Below are 6,719 nucleotides of genomic sequence, written 5' to 3' on the forward strand. Positions count from 1 at the left end.
AAAAATGAAAGCAAATGCCATCTGAAGCTTACTGAGAAAACAATACGGGAAATGCTGGACTTCCCCGTTGATAACATGTACCTTATTACAAAAAAACAGTCACTGTTTAGTCTGCCCACAAACAAGAAAGTGCCCCTCTCAGCTCAAGCATGTTTCTTCACAGCTGGGATATTGTGAGTAGCGTAAAGTGGCTTTTTCAGGAAGTGATGTCCTGTTTTTCCTCGTGTCTATTCACGATGTTTTGTGTGTCAGTTAAGATTACCATTACAATTGAATTACAATATAGGTTGTTTTTTTTGTTTGGTTTGGTTTGTTGTTTAACGCCGCACTCAGCAATATTCCAGCTATATGACGGCGGTCTGTAAAATAATCGAGTCTGGACCAGACAATCCACTGATTAATATCATGAGCATCGATCCATGCAATTGGGATCGATGACATGTATCAACATGTAAACCACCCGATCCCGTTAGTGGCCTTTTCGGACAAGCATAGTCACCTTTTACGGGCCTACAATATAAGTACATAATTAGTTGAATAATTGGTTTAAATTACTCAAAACTGTTAATGTGGCAAATGCCAACTTCGAGACAAAGGTAGACAATTTTATAGTTAGTTCGAGATAACACTGTGTATTTATATCTCGAATTCTAGATAAGCAGAATATATTCTTTATATATATTAATATATTGAGGCGTTTGGGGCCGGAGAATAGGTTCGAGATATCTGTACATTCGAGATGATGGGGTTCGAGATAACGAGGTTCGACTGTACGTACTACCTAATCAATCTCAAACTGAGAGTTAAACTTTGTTTTTATTCGTAGCTGTAATGAGCAAATTGCAAAGATAAAAAATCCTGACTTTACATAGCATGTGTTACAGTAAATATGTTGGAACTAATTGTATCTCAAGTTAATACATTATGTAGTCAATGTGTGTGTGTTTGTTGCTTTGTTGCTTAACGGCACATTCCACACTTGTACAGTTGTATTACGACGACGACCATGTGGTCAATGCTTATATTGCGAATAAAAACTTGATTTGAAATAGAAAATCTAACTGTCAGCTTACGAGCCTCATTATCCTCATTCTGCTTTTCAGTTCTTTCCTTTTCAACAGTTTCCTTCAGGTCAGCGTGGGCCATGTCGTTTTGTTTAGTTTGTTCTTCAAGTCTTTCCAATGGCTGAAAACATAAACCTTGTCGGTAAAACACATAAGCATCCGTTTCGGAATGGCATTCCATATATGACATTTCAGAGACACAACACCAGGAAGTAATGTAGCTTCGAATTAGTGGTATAACTAAAATACAACAACTGTCATAGAGCAATATTCCTATGAAAATAAATTGGGTTAAACACACGGAAGTTATGTATGAAACATATTTCTGAACTGCATTAATATATAAAACTTCAATATCTCAAATTTGAGGGTATGTAAGTCATATCGTGCGATGTAATGGAGAAAATACTTCGTGAAACGTATTTGTTTTTGCCAAAACCCATGTTTGACCAGCTAAAATGAAACCTGAAATCATATATGCCTGTTCCTTCCTGGATAACCATACCGTTTCCCGAACACCTGATACCATCACTATTTGATAGTGATTTATAAACACATGCTCATGATATAGATGGAATCGTACAATCGACAATCGAGATTTCGTGTGGCGATGGAAAGGATTTTGTCGTTTATATTTGAACAGCCTCATATCTACACGAACACAAACACTGAACTCAATAGATAAAGTAAACATATATTACATTATGTCTCTGAACACATTCATGGCTTCAAACACAATGCTTCAACAAAATGTACACATGAACAATCTATTATCAGCCAGAGTGTTCAATATACATGAAATAACTTTGATATCACGAAAGAGGTTCACAGCAATAGACCGCCTGATATGGCCGCTGCCATGTTCAACAGTGAAGCAATCTAGAACGTCAGTAACGAGTAAGTTGAAAACATGATAGTGTTCAAAACAGCAACATATGTCACACCTGACTAAATCGCCATGACGTATCACTATCGGACGGTAAAGCTAGAGTTTGTGATGTGTCCCTACATGCATGATATGCGGTGATAGGAATGCAGTCTAATGACATTCCTTGGGCTGGTAGCTTCTTTATGTATGTTCATCCAAAGTCATCAAGCTACATGCACTACAATCACATACGTGTGTCAAATAAATAATCATTTGTAATAGGAAACTTCGTAAATAACGACAGAACCATGCAACATGTATCTTCGTGATCCACGAATATGTAAAGTGACCATCAGTGAGTTATAATTTATATTTTAGTCATAAAGAGACGGAATGATACTTAAATAGGCTCAGACATCCCACAAACCATAACTCTTTGCTCAAATTATATGATGTTTATTAATTATCCATCAATTATCAATCATTTATTGATTAGGTGAGTGAGTGAGTGAGTTAAGATTTAACGTCACATCGGCAATATCTCAGCCATGCCGTGACAAGATAAAGTTAAACATTGACAACAAATATATTTACTTCGAGGAAACAAAATGATAACAGCTCTCTTTCTGGTCAATATTAAAGTCACAAGTTTACAAACATTTTAGACCACCTGCTTGGCAGGTGCCATAACTGTTGTTCACACCAACACATGTCGTCAATAAAATAGTTGATATGTTTGCTATATTTATATTTCATTTCATTTTTGAGAGTCTATAATACAACACACCTGTACTACAATACAACTTACACGTACCACGATACACATATATGTACAACTGTAAAGAACACATGTACCATAACACAGTACACCTGTCCCACGACATAACGCGTCTGTGCCACTATAAAACACCTTTACCACAATACAACACGTATACTATCATACAACATACCTATATATGATAAATATGTTCCAAGATACAAGACACATCTACTACAACACAACACAATTGTACCATGATACAACACATCTGTTCCACAATACAACACACTTGTACCACGGTACAACACACTTGGATCACAGTACAGCACACCTGTACCACAGTACAACACGTGTACTATCATACAACATACCTATATATGATACAAATGTTCTAAGATACAAGATAAATCTACTAAAACACAACATACCTGTTCCACGGTACAACACACCTCTTGTACAATGCAACATATATGTACATGTATTACAATACAGCACACGTGCACTACAACACAGCACACGTGCACTACACTACTTGGGTGCTGCATGCCATCGTAATCCAAGTGCTTAGATCGATGCTCATGATGTCAGACACTGAATTGTCTGGTCCAGACACGATTATTTACAGATCGACGTCATGTAGCCGACTATTGTGAATACAACAATCAAATAATACCATGTTACAACACACCTGTTCAATTATACAATACACCTGTACCATGTGACAAGATACCTGTATTTCGGTATAAGAGAGTAAACAACGGTACAGCCGACATGAAACGCAGAACAACAGGGCCCAGTTGCACCAAGCGATCTTAACGCTGCGACTGTCGTAGGCCCATGTTAAAGTATGGGAGTAACGTTCACCTTATCCGTAACATAGTTTTATGAAACGGGCCAGGTCAGAAACTTCAAAGGGAAAAGCGAGAGCATATATTGCTGAAGACCAATTCTAATCACCAGCTCACAGCGACCTGTAAGCAATCGATTCTGGGACAGGGAGTGTTACAATGCCGTTCAGGTCATCGGGGCACAATCACACAGGGTCAATTATTGTACCTACCCTCTCACAACAACCTGTAAACAATGGAGTCTGGGACAGGCAATGTTACAATGCCGTTCAGGTATATGGAGCACAATTTACACATGGTCAGATACTGTACCTACCCTCTCACAACAACCTGTAAACAACTGAGTCTAGGAAAGGCAGTGTTACATTACCGTTTAGGTATACGGAGCACAATCAGACATGGTCAGATACTGTACCTACCCTCTCACAACGCCCTGTAAACAATCGAGTCTGAGAAAGGCAGTGTTAGTGCAAGATTAGTGCCAGCAAATGTGAATCGAATCATCCAGAACTCATTTCAAGTTATTTTTCTATATTATATTTCTTTAATAGTCTAGTGGTACCTAATTACTCAGGAAAGGAAAACTGGCACCTACCTTTCAAACCAAAATGTGAACGAGCGAAATAATATGTTCAACTGTAAAACATGTACAAGCATGTACCTCGTTGCAGTGAAACATGCGCGGTGATTATATATCAACCCCATAACCACCGACTGAAAGATGTTTGTCACCCGACGGAATGCGTATTAATTGTCGCTTTGGGTTGTCCCAGTTAGAGCTGTGACGTCATTAATTGTGAATATGAACATTGATACTGAGTTGGAAATCTACACATTGTGTGCTGAAAGTGACTCTTGGGCAATGAGTGAGTGAGTGAGTTATGGTTTATAGTCACATCGGCAATATTTCAGCCATATCGTGACTAAATCAAGTTATAAAGTCATGAAACACAAAAAATGAACCATAAAACCTGTCGACAAAGGACAGTACAATAACTAGAGTATCACAGATTTTAGTTAAAACTAGTTTGAGAGTATATAAAAGAACAATGGAACAATTCAACAACACAATATAAAAATGGGCTATAGATCACCAGCAACCAAAGGTAGGCCACCTTACTGGGGACCGTGGGGACTCTTGGGCAATGTTGGGGTACTAAGCAATATAAGGAGTTGATGATAATGATATAGACTGGGTTTAATATCATGAAAATAAATATGTCGAGTATTGTGATTATTATCATAATGATAAAAGTGGCAATGTTTAACAAGTTAATGATGATGATCACTGCGTAAGTAGGGTTGGCAGGCTGTATTCCCGCCATATATTGACTAGGACACTAGGAACAGACTTCATACTGTGTACCAGTATGGGGAATCGAACCTGGTCTAAAGCATGGCAACCTTAAACTGTAACCACTGGGCTACATAACGGCCCCTGTGATAATAATACAATCGCACAGAATCATAATAGCGGCCATCACGTATACATCCATAAACCAACGCAAGCACTAATTGTGTACAGACTTTTAAAAGACAACAAACAAACGAAACTAACTGGTAACGAATGTTGAGAGCTTGGCTACTGTGGTATGATTCATGTCTGTTTTGAATGTCACATACAGTGTGTTGCAACACCATCACATGTTTACCTAAAATCCTTGATTATAATATATGCATGATTAAAAATTACATATTGGATTACATGTAAATACAAGATTGTGTCTTCTACCTCATGTTCATGCTAAATACAAGATCTATCTTCTACCGACAGTGATGCATACTATGAAACTGATATGAATACGTTTACACAACAAAGATTCAACAGAGTCCATGTTAAGATATCACATGTCCCTCTAATACAAATGTGGCGCGTACACCACTAATCATCACAAGGAGGTCAATCATGCGTTCTATATACCACCTAAATGTACCACGGTACAAGGTGAGGTGAGGTGAAATGGGGTTTAACGTCGCGTCCACGATTAGTGCACTTATATAGCGACGTGAATGCACGTGTATGTGTGTGTGGCTGCTTGTACTAGTCCGGACTGATGCCGATTTATAGTGCTAGCACACTGAGATACCATGCCGCATGAATACCCACTCATACACAGTATACTGACTCCGAACTGACTAGTTTTAGCCCCTTAATGGCGAGCGCCAGACAGAGGAACAACAAGTACCATCTTTTAACGTCTTTTGGTATGACGCGGCCGGGAACGAACCCAGGACCTTCCGCTCTCCAGGCGGACGCTTTCACTAGACCACGGAGGCGGTCCCACTATTTAATAGTGACTCATAACCACATGCTTATGATATAGTCGAAATCGTACAATGGACTCTACTTTTATCAGATGTTTCTTTGATTATGGAAATGGTTTTGTCGCTTGTATTTACATGCTATATGTTATTCAAGGTTTGGATTTTGAGTAAGAGGTGAAATTGGGTTTAACGTCGCGTCCAAGATTATTGCACTTTTATATCGACGCGCATGCACGTGTGCGTGTGTGTGTGTGTGTGTGTGTGTGTGTGGCTGCTTGTACTAGTCCGGACTGATGCCTATTTATAGTGCTAGCTCACTGAGATACCATGCAGCAGTTTAACATGAATACTCCACTCAGACACAGTATACTGACTCCGTGCCAACCAGTCCTTGTTTAAGCCCCTTAATGCCGAGCGCCAGACAGGGTAACAACAAGTACAATCTTTTAACATCTTTTGGTATGACGCGGCCGGGGATCGAACCCCGGACCTTCTGCTCTCCGGGCGGAAGCTCTACCATAAGATCACAGAGGCGGCCTCTTTGAGTAAGTGTTCATGTGAAGCCCGCGAATGATTAAATAATAACCCACAATAGACTCTCAAAACCATATGACGACCTCCCTCATCGTTACAACTGGCTACGACATGACCAGCTTAAGAAACAAATGAAATAAATTTAATCAAGTGAGTCATACCTGGTATAAGATCGCCCTTTGCTATAGTTCCACTTAATTCAGTCAGAAGACCTTGTCAGTCAGGCCTCCTACACCTGTCTATGGAACCAGAATAAAATTCCCGCTTCGTGTTCACGTGAATTAGGGACACACCTATATAGTACAACAGTTAAATACATGTCACGTGGTATAACAGATAAAGCCAGCCTTTGCAGGAAAATCTGTTACAAAGTACGTCAG

Source organism: Haliotis cracherodii, unplaced genomic scaffold (genome assembly GCF_022045235.1).
Source record: "Haliotis cracherodii isolate W230 unplaced genomic scaffold, xgHalCrac1.p SCAF_7, whole genome shotgun sequence".
In the NCBI taxonomy this organism is placed as follows: Eukaryota; Metazoa; Mollusca; class Gastropoda; order Lepetellida; family Haliotidae; genus Haliotis; species Haliotis cracherodii.